At 48.0% G+C, this 10,071-nt stretch overlaps 1 long non-coding RNA gene across 1 annotated transcript; it reads left to right on the forward strand.

The window, feature by feature from the left end:
• The first annotated feature begins 1,166 nt into the window (after positions 1 to 1,166).
• Positions 1,167 to 5,099, forward strand: LOC128321046 (uncharacterized). Its single transcript, XR_008304630.1, has 3 exons — positions 1,167 to 1,263; positions 4,777 to 4,825; positions 4,956 to 5,099. It is a non-coding gene; the product is annotated as an uncharacterized LOC128321046 (long non-coding RNA).
• The last annotated feature ends 4,972 nt before the right edge of the window (positions 5,100 to 10,071 follow it).

A 10,071-nucleotide genomic window follows, 5' to 3' on the forward strand; every position in this document is an offset into this window, starting at 1 on the left:
TAATTTCTGCCCTATGGTAACCACAAAAACCCCCAGAACAGATGTTTAATGACCTGAGTACAGTAACAATAGCCTATGATTTTAAAATGCGATTTTGCACACACATTTTCCTGTTGTCTGTGTCTACCTTAGTAGCATATACAGTAGCAATGACTGTGCGCTAATGAGATTAAAAATATAAACATCTTTAAAGAAAGTTACCATAAGCAAACTTTTCAAACAAAACCTTTACCAACAAATAGACTGTTATGTTTAAAAAATATAAAACTAATAGATTTACTATTGAAAATGATACAAAACATATTTGGACACTTAAGATTAATTCTTATTCTGGTTATCATAGTTGTAGTCCATAGATAATGTGGAAAATGGTTTGGAAGAAAATGGTTTGGAATTATTTGGAAGCTTTTCAAATAACACTTCCAGCATCCTATTATTTTGCATTATATTTTTTATAACAGGCTGGGCCAGTTAACTGTGAGCAAAATTTAATGAAGCCACGAGATACTCAATTGAGGTCATCAAATAATGTATTTGAGTATGTGTAGGATGTAAGCTATTTTATCACATTTTTAATTTGTTAGTTTGGTTTGTTGAATTTGATGTTTGTTGAATCATGGACTTAAGTCCAAGGTCAGAATCTTGCCTAACTGAGACATGCCTCTGTTTAAGTTAATAGTATTTGAGGTCTGAATACCAGTGTGCACAATTTTAGTATTTCTCTGCCTCAGGTACTGTTTGCTTATAACACAACTCTTTATAACTCGGATGGGAAATTAAGGACCTAATGTTTGTTAAAAGCCCTACTTCCTTGTAGATTCTCTTCTGTGGCTGGATAAAGAATCTATTAAAAGGATTAAATGAAAGACTAGCTGCATGAGCACCAAGAACATTGGGCTGTTGTTCAATTTAATTTCTAGAATTCGTTGAGTTTGCTCAGCAGAGTTATTTGCAAGATCAACAACTGATGGACTCAAGAAGGATGGGTTTGGGACTCATAGGCCTGAATAAAGTCAGGCCTATGGACACAGTTCTTCCTAAATAAAACATCCACTGTCTGAAACTACAGTCACTTGTTATATTTTTATAATGTTTGATAGGTTTATGTGAAAATTACCTTGCAAGGCTAAATGTTCCATTTCTGAACTTTATTTTACAGGGCAAACATCAGAATATTTCCTGGGAATTGTTGCCGTCCTACTCGTTCATATGCTTGTGGTAAACTCACAAGTACTTCCAGAAATTGCAGATACGATTGTAGAGGTAAAGTTTAACACAAAAAAGGCTCTGAAATATGAGTTAAAAAAAAGAGATGTCTAAATGTAAAGTAATTTACAGCAGAGTTAAAAAGTGACTTCATTAGCAGTCCTGTCCTTAAAAATAGGCTTGGGTCAGGTGATCAGCAAACAGACTTTCAAAGACAAAAACCAGAATCAGAAAACAGAACGGGATTACAGCACTCTTGTGGGTTTGGGTGTAATTGGGGAAACAGGGCTCTTTATGTTTCCCTTTTTTCTTTTGAGCACTTTTCAGTGCCATTTTCAGTCTCAGTTTGACATCACACACAGATACACACACATACAGTTCAACTCAGTTCTTGCTAGTTGGCAGCTGCTTACAGAAATAGGTAGTAAACAGGTGCATTCTCATCCCTACCACTCCATCTCCCAATCTCTGCCGCCATTCACCTCCCAACCCAACCCCCTGGACAAAAGAGGAAAACTGCCACAGCCATTTGCGTCACCCACCTGTGGACCACCTTGAACGTTAATGGCTAAAGCACCAGAAGCAACTGAGTTATTCACACCTTGGTATCCTTCATGTGGTGGAACCACTGGAATGGAGCGTGGTCTGAAGAGCGAGGCCCATCCCAACAGACAGTATCGGAGGGGACCATCGGAGGGGACGTCCAGGCACTCTTTCTTGACTGTGTTGTACTTGCTTTTCTGCACTGAGAGCTTGTGTCAGATGTACAGCACTGGACACTCCTCCCCCTCCACCTTGTCCAATGCATCCATCTGTAAAACAAAGGGGAGAAAGAAGTCAGGAAATGTCAGAGTGGTCCACAACAAAGCACAGCTTTTTCTGAATAAAGACCTGTTGGCATGGCTCTGCCTACTGGACCAGATCTGGTGCTCCCTTTTCAGTGAGATCAGTCAGAAGGCTGGTGGCATCTGAAAAATTTGGCACAAACCTACGATAATAGCCAGCTAGCCCCAGAAACTGCCTCACCTCCTTTTTGGTCTTGGGTTTTGGGCAGGCCATGACACAAGTGGGAGTCCAGATACAGTACTTCCACATGCCTAATTGAACACATCTTTGAATTTGCTGTAAGTCTTAAGGATCTCAGGACAGACCTCAGATTTTAAAAGTGCCATAGCAGTGTATGGGTGGAAGATTATTGAATCAAGGATTCTTTCCTTAGTACTCACTGAAATGTGGCCGAGACTCTGAACAACTTGAAAGGGAGGGAGTCGAAAAGGTATTTTTCTCTCAGGATATTGCAGTCAAGGGGATCTGTTAATATGCCTAAACAAATCCAGTGTCCAAATCCAAATCCACTGCATTGACCTTTGTACACATTTGAGAGATTGTGACCAAGATTGTCAGTGCAGAAGGTTTGCAGAAATTGGCCAATTACGTGGTAAGCTTATTTCACTTGGCTGTTGGCCTGTGGATGGTCCAGGGATGTGAGGCTGACAGTGAGTCCCAGTTTGTCCATGAAATTTCTCCAAACCTACGACACGATGTGGTTAAACAGTAGCTCATCAGTATAAATGCAGAAGGGAGTGTAGGTAATGGGACGAGGTGTAGTGACTTTGAGAAATGGTCCATAATGACTATGTTTACTGTGTTTTTCTGTAAAAGTGAGAGGTCAGTGATGAAATTGAGAGACAAGGTTGATCAGGGATGTTTGGAGAGATTGTGGAACCTTAGCTTGCACACATGAGATGCATGACAAGATGAATTTATTGATATTTGTGATCATATTTGGCCACTAGTACTTATGTTGTAGGAAGGTCTACCTCGACTATGAATGGCTGTGAGGGGTTGGGATGTTTCAGGTTTTTTGGGGGATTTTTAAAAAACATCCTGTAGAAATAGGCAAAGCCAAGGAATTTTTGTAGTTTTATTCCCTTGGTAGGGGCAAGGTATACCTGTATTTTACAGTCATTTGGCTGAGTCCACAATAGTCAGTGCATGGCCTGAGTCCACCCCCTTTCTCTTCCATAAAAAAAGTATCCATCTGAGTCAGGAGAGATGAAGGGACGACTCTACTGCTATTTCAGTGTGTCCTCAATATACTCCTCCATAGCCTTGTTCTCTGTCGCTGATAATGGATATATTTATTTTCTAGGGGAATAGATTGGAGATAGCTTGCTTGGCACTGGGGTGACCATCGGAGGATGTCAGAGGATTCTTCATTTTCTAAGTGATATGAGGGTTGTGTTTCTGCATCCAGGGGAATCCTGAGATGATGGGGAACATCACCGGGAATTAAATTTTCTCATGATCAAGGCATTGACTTGGAGCATGATCTCTGCTATGCATTGTTTGATTGAGCCTCCTTCGATAGGTCCTCTGTCCAGGGGCAAAGGCTGGATGATGTTCAGTTATTGATGAGGTTTAGGTCAATGAAGTTTCCAGCTGCTGCAGAATCCAAAATCAGCACTGGTATGGTCAATGTCTGGTTAGATAAGTATACAGATTGACTTACCATAACTCACTGAGGAGTTGAGTTGACTTGTTCATGAGGGTGCTGTGATGGGCTCTTACTATGGCCTGAATGGCACTGAGCAGCTTGGTACATGGGGCTCCCACAGTAGAAGCTGGATTTCTCTCGTCTTTTTGCTTTCCACAGTGGAGAGTCTGACATGGTCTCTTTGCCTAGGTTCAAATGGGTTCTTGACTTGCACATCCACTCTGTGACATCTCTGTGAGCTTTCCTCTTGGATTCTGCAATAGTTGGTCCAGACAAATGGAGGAATCAGAGAGAGTCCAGGGAAACTTAGTTGTCACGGCATGCTAGTCTGGTGATTACATCAGGATTGAGCTTTAGGCTGCCTTATGCCCTGGTTCATTCCAGCTGCTCCCTGCTGCAAGTGTTTTGAATTCCAGCACATACTCTGCTTTGCTACGTTTGACTTGGGAAACTGAGAGGAGCTGTTCTCCAATTTCTTTGTCCTCTGGAGAATGTTCGAAGACTCTTTGGAAGAGAGTGAGGCCATAGCTCTGGTGAGTGCCATTTGGTCTGGGCAAGAGATGAAGGAAATTGCATGATAGGCTGGCCTAGCACATGTTTCCAGTCACACATGCCTGCTCTATCCATGTTACAATGAAATTTTCTATCAGACAGCAGGGACAGTTGCAAGTGCATCTTGACTTTATTGCAACACGTTAACAAATCCAAAGTGAAAGGCACAATCAGTCAAAAACAGGCTTAGGTCAGATGATCATCATACAGACTTTCAAAGACAAAAAACCAGAATCAAAAACCAGGAAACCAGAATATGAGCAAAACCAGATAGTGGGCACACAAAATACAAAAAGCTTGGTGTTGTCATGACTGAACTCAGAGTGTATATGCTGAGTCCAGGTATGTGAAATCAGTAATCAGGTGAGCTTGAATGTTTTCATGGCTATGGATTTTGAGAAATGAAGTTAGATCGGCCATGTTTTGATGATAAATTGTGATAAACATAAATACCCTTAAAACTACACTAACAATTATTATGCAGCTTTACCTGAGTAACAACTTTTTTTTTCTAAATTCAGTTTAGTTATACAGATGGACAAACAAATCACTTAAGGGAAAAACAAAATGGTAAATAAAAATTCTGGCTTTATAATTAAAAATACTGCTATACGATTTTAAAGTAAACTTATATATTATATCTATGTCTTTCTTTTTATACCTGTCACCTAAATAACCAAAATCATATTATTGTTTCCAGTGAACATGGACATACTAGAATACATTGTGATCATAGAGGTGAATGTGTCACAATTGATTTTGTTTGACCAAATCAAATCATCACTTGAGTCTATCAGTCCTTTGCAAATAGACAACACCACAGAAATTGATGAGTTGAACATTACAACAGGTAAGCTCTATTATTATTATTGTAGTTAATTTGTTTATGTTTAAGTATAATTTATTTAGGTTTCTAAATTATTAGTATATTTTAAATCTAAACTATTTGTTTCCCATCTCAATCTGGGAATTGCTTATATGATATGACTATAAGGTCAAGAAGGTCCGACCTGACCTTCAGATTCATTATGACCCCTGGGAAGGGAATTCTTACACTGTTAAAAATCAAGTGTTCTTATGGATTTAAAGGTGGGTTTACATTGGATGTCTCTCATTTTGTATGTGGCAGTCATATGGTGTAAATCATTTTTAAGATGATGGTTTTAAAGATGATATAAATTTATTCCATTTCTTTCCAATGTCTGGAAACCTGAAACAGTATGATATGCCTTGTTGGATTGATATCATTAAGAATTTCTTAGTTGAAGTGTGTGCTTTGTTAAACTTTAAAGAGATTAGAAATGGACAGTGCTAGCCTAGTATGAACCCTAGCACTCACTCCCTCACCCTCAGTTATGTAAAGTGAATCAATGCTTCAGTGAAGCACTGAAATAAGTTCCCCTTCAGGAACTCGAGCTGCGTCACGAAACGCTATGGGAACGCCCCCGCGTGACCGCGCTCTGAATCACGTGTCTAATCCGTCCAATGGATGGGCGAGACGTCACGGGCGGGGTGACGTAGCGACCCGGAAGCATAAAAGCCCGAGCGGCGATAGCCCCGCGTTAGCTTCCTGTTTTCAGCAAGCGCTCTATGTTTATTGTCTGTCTTTTTTCCGTCTTTTTTGTGTTTTATCGGCGGCAAAGATAAGACAAAGGGCGAGAGCGGGCAGCGCTTCAGGCTGTGTGTTCCTCCCTGTCCGCGATATATTACGGGCGGGGATACACACAGTCTGTGCGTTGCCTGTTTGGGAGCGGAGCATGTTTTGCGAGCGTTTACCGCTGCGCACTCTCCGCTCCCGCTGGGCCCTCTTTGAGGAGGGAGCCCTCACTAGCGTGCCTCGCGGTGCCGGCCCCGCTTCTGCCGAGGCAGAGTGGCGGTTGCACTCGTGGGGCTCGCAGATGGACCTGGCGGAGGGAATGGAGACGGGCCCGTCCCTTTCTCCTTCTTCACCCTCCAGGTCCACTGTCCCCTCCCTGGGCTCGGAAGCACGCTCTGCGGTTTCTTCCCCCCGGGGAGCGGACTCGGCACTCCACCTATCGTCCTCCGAGGAGGTCGATGTGGAGAGCGTCAACCCTGAGCCGCAGTCTCCTCAATACGGGGAGCTGCTTGAGGTGGTTACGCGGGCAGTCGCCAAGCTTAACATTGACTGGCCCGCTGAGTCACGGCCTGAGCCTCAGGGCTCTAGACTGGATGAGGGTTTTCTACGCAGTAGGGCGCCACCTCCGCCCCGGAGCCTGCCCTTTTTTCCGGACCTCCACACTGAGGTGTCGAGTTCCTGGAATAGGCCATTTTCAGCCCGGTTGTTCAGCCCCACTTCTTCCCATTACGCTAATGTGGCGGGGCTGGACTACTCCGGTTACAGGGCGATGCCCAGGGTTGAACAGACGCTAGCCAGCTATCTGTCCCCTGCTGCTGCATTGTCCCTGAAGGCTCCGGCGTTGCCTACCAAGCCGCTGCGGACCACCTCAGCGCTGGTAGGCAAGGCGTACACGGCAGCAGGTCAGGCCGGTGCGTGTCTGCACACCATGGCGGTGTTACAGGCGTACCAGGCGTACCAGGCCGACCTGCTTAAAGAGCTGGATGAGCAGGGGGAGAGTACGTCTGAGCAGGTAGCTGAGCTCAGGCGGGCCGCTGATCTGTCCCTCCGCGTCACCAAGGAGACCTCCCGTGCTATCGGTTGGTCTATGGCAGTCCTGGTGGCGGCGGGGAGGCATCTCTGGCTGACCCTGTCCGATATGAAAGAGAAGGACAGGGTCGTGCTCATGGACGCCCCGCTTACTCCCTCGGGCCTGTTTGGCGACGCGGTAGACTCCGTTGTCGAGAGATACCAGCAGGCCGTGCTCAGGCGGCGGCGTTCCAGCGGTTCCTCCCCCGTCGCTCTCTAGCTCGTGGGGCTGCTGGGCGGGGGCAGCCCCCTCTGTGTACGGCCCCCTCCTACAGGGAGGCCCAAAAACAGAGCGTCTCCTCCCGTGCTCCCCCGAGGCGGGAGCAGGAGTCGCGACGACGCTCTGGGCCCGGCCCTTTGGGCACTAAGGCGGATCTGAGGACCGTCCTCATGTCCAGAAGGGCCGCGGCTAAGAAGCCCTGACGGTTTTGGCCCAGGGCTTCCGAGGGCGGGCCCCTCTGGGGCGACGCGGCGTACACCTCATCTCACGGTGCCCGGGTCCCCCCAGTGCCCTCAGGAGGTCGATCTGCCAACCCCCGGTCTCCGGCGAGCGCCTCTCCCAGTTCTCGCCCGGCAACGTAGCGGGTCTGGGAGGCTCGCGGCCTCTCCTGAGGCCTTCGCAGCGGTTAGCTCATTTCCCCCATGTCGGTTCGCCGCCTCAGGGCACCCAGCTAACCGCTTCTATTACACCAGAGGTCAGTCTCGAGAGACTGATTCCCTTAGTGAGCTTTCTGGCAGTGTGGAAACTTCTGCCGAATGTGTCTCATTCGGTCCTGCGTACTGTAGAAAGAGGCTACCGAATTCAGTTCGGCTCGCCTCCACCTCGTTTTTCTGGGGTTCTTCCCACTGTGGTGGGTCCCGAGCAGGCTCTGGTATTGGAGCAGGAAGTACATACTCTCCTGAGGAAGGAGGCCATCGAGGTGGTCCCTCCTCACGACAGAGAGTCAGGGTTCTACAGCCAGTACTTCATTGTTCCCAAGAAGGGGGGAGGGCTGCGTCCCATTTTGGACTTGCGGCGATTGAACCTCTCAGTCGCTCGACTGAAGTTCAGGATGCTTACAGTCACTCAGGTCGTGTCTCAGATCAGGTCCGAGGACTGGTTCATCACGATCGACCTAAAAGATGCGTATTTCCACATCTCCATCCTTCCCCCGCACAGGAAGTTCCTGAGGTTCGCTTTCGGGGGTGAAGCTTACCAGTATCGGGTTCTTCCCTTCGGCCTAGCACTCTCACCCCGCACCTTCACGAAGTGCGTGGATGCTGCCCTGGCTCCTATGCGACTACAGGGCATCCGCATACTGAACTATATCGACGACTGGTTGATTTTAGCTCATTCAGAGCAGATGGCGGCTCAGCATCGAGATGTCGTTCTCGCCCATATGAAGGAACTGGGGTTAAGACTAAACGCCGAGAAAAGCGTGCTTTCTCCAGCTCAGAGAACCGCTTATCTAGGCGTCGTGTGGGATTCGACCACGATGCAGGCACGTTTGTCTCCTGCTCGGATCGAGTCGGTCCTCACAGCGGTCGCGAGAGTGAAAGTAGGCCGGTCACTTACTGTAAAGCAGTTTCAGAGACTGCTGGGCCTGTTGGCAGCTGCGTCCAACGTGATACCGTTTGGCCTGCTGCACATGAGACCCCTACAGTGGTGGCTCAAGACCAGGGTTTTTTTCCGAAACAGAGGAAACCCGCTCCGCATGATCAAGGTCACGCGGCGATGCCGCCATGCCTTAGCTGTGTGGAGACAACCTGGGTTCTTGTCTCAGGGCCCGGTCCTGGGAGCTCCTGGTCGCCGCGTAGTGCTAGCGACGGATGCGTCCCTCACCGGATGGGGAGCGGTCATGAGTGGCCGTCCTGCCCGTGGTCTGTGGAGCGGCCGCCATCTCACTTGGCACATCAACCGCCTGGAGATGCTGGCCGTGTTTCTAGCTCTGAAACACTTTCTCCCAGACCTAAGAGGCTGCCACGTGTTGGTGCGCACCGACAACACGACGGTGGTCTCTTACATCAACCGCCAGGAAGGTCTGCGTTCGCGCCCCCTTTACAGGCTGGCGCTCCAGATCCTTGTGTGGTCCCAAGGGAACCTCCTCTCATTGAGAGCGGCCTACATCCCTGGTCATCTCAACGTGGGAGCGGACGCCCTGTCGAGGCAGGGGCCGGTGCCTGGGGAATGGAGACTCCACCCCGAGGTGGTGGAGCTCATATGGCGTATGTTCGGCAGAGCCCAGGTGGATCTGTTTGCGATGCAGGAGACGTCGCACTGTCCCCTTTGGTTCTCTCTGACTCATCCAGCACCCCTTGGACTGGATGCCATGGTACAGCCGTGGCCGAGGCTGCGTCTGTACGCCTTTCCTCCGGTCGCTCTGCTCCCGGGAGTTCTGGAGAGAGTGCGCCGGGACGGAATTCGTCTACTGTTAGTAGCCCCGTTCTGGCCGGGCCGAGTATGGTTCTCGGACCTGATTTCCCTCCTAGACGGCTCCCCATGGGAGATTCCGATCAGGAGGGATCTCCTCTCACAGGCGGGGGGCCATCTTCACCCCCGCCCGGAGCTGTGGAAGCTGTGGGTGTGGCCTCTGAGGGGGCACAACTCCGCGCTTCCGGTCTCTCAACCGAGGTTGTGGAGACCATCCTCCAGTCCAGAGCTCCCTCTACAAGGAAACTGTACGCCCTGAAGTGGAAACTTTTCACTTCCTGGTGCGGAGACCGCCAGCTTGCTAATCTTGCATTTGTGTCTGAAAACAAAGGGAAGAATATTCAGTTCACTCTTTAAATCCCAAAATGCACCATGATACACTATATGGCCAAAAGTGTGTGGACACCTGACCATCACACCTACAGTATAAGAGCTTGTTGAACATCTCATCCCAAAACCATGGCATTAATTTTGTGTTGGTCCCTCCTTTGTGGTTATAACAGCCTCCACTCTTCTGGGAAGGCTTGCTACAAGATTTTGGAGTGTGTCTGTGGGAGCGTTAGTGAGATCAGGCACTGATACTGGAGAAGAAGGCCTGGTGCACAATCATTGTTCCAATTTATTTCAAAGATGTTTAGTGGGGTTGAGTTCAGGGCTCTGTCCTGGCCACTGGAGTTCCTCCACACCAAACTCATCAAACTGTGTCTATATGGACCTCGCTTTGTGCACAGAGCCATGATG

Source organism: Pangasianodon hypophthalmus, chromosome 17, assembly GCF_027358585.1.
Source record: "Pangasianodon hypophthalmus isolate fPanHyp1 chromosome 17, fPanHyp1.pri, whole genome shotgun sequence".
In the NCBI taxonomy this organism is placed as follows: domain Eukaryota; kingdom Metazoa; phylum Chordata; class Actinopteri; order Siluriformes; family Pangasiidae; genus Pangasianodon; species Pangasianodon hypophthalmus.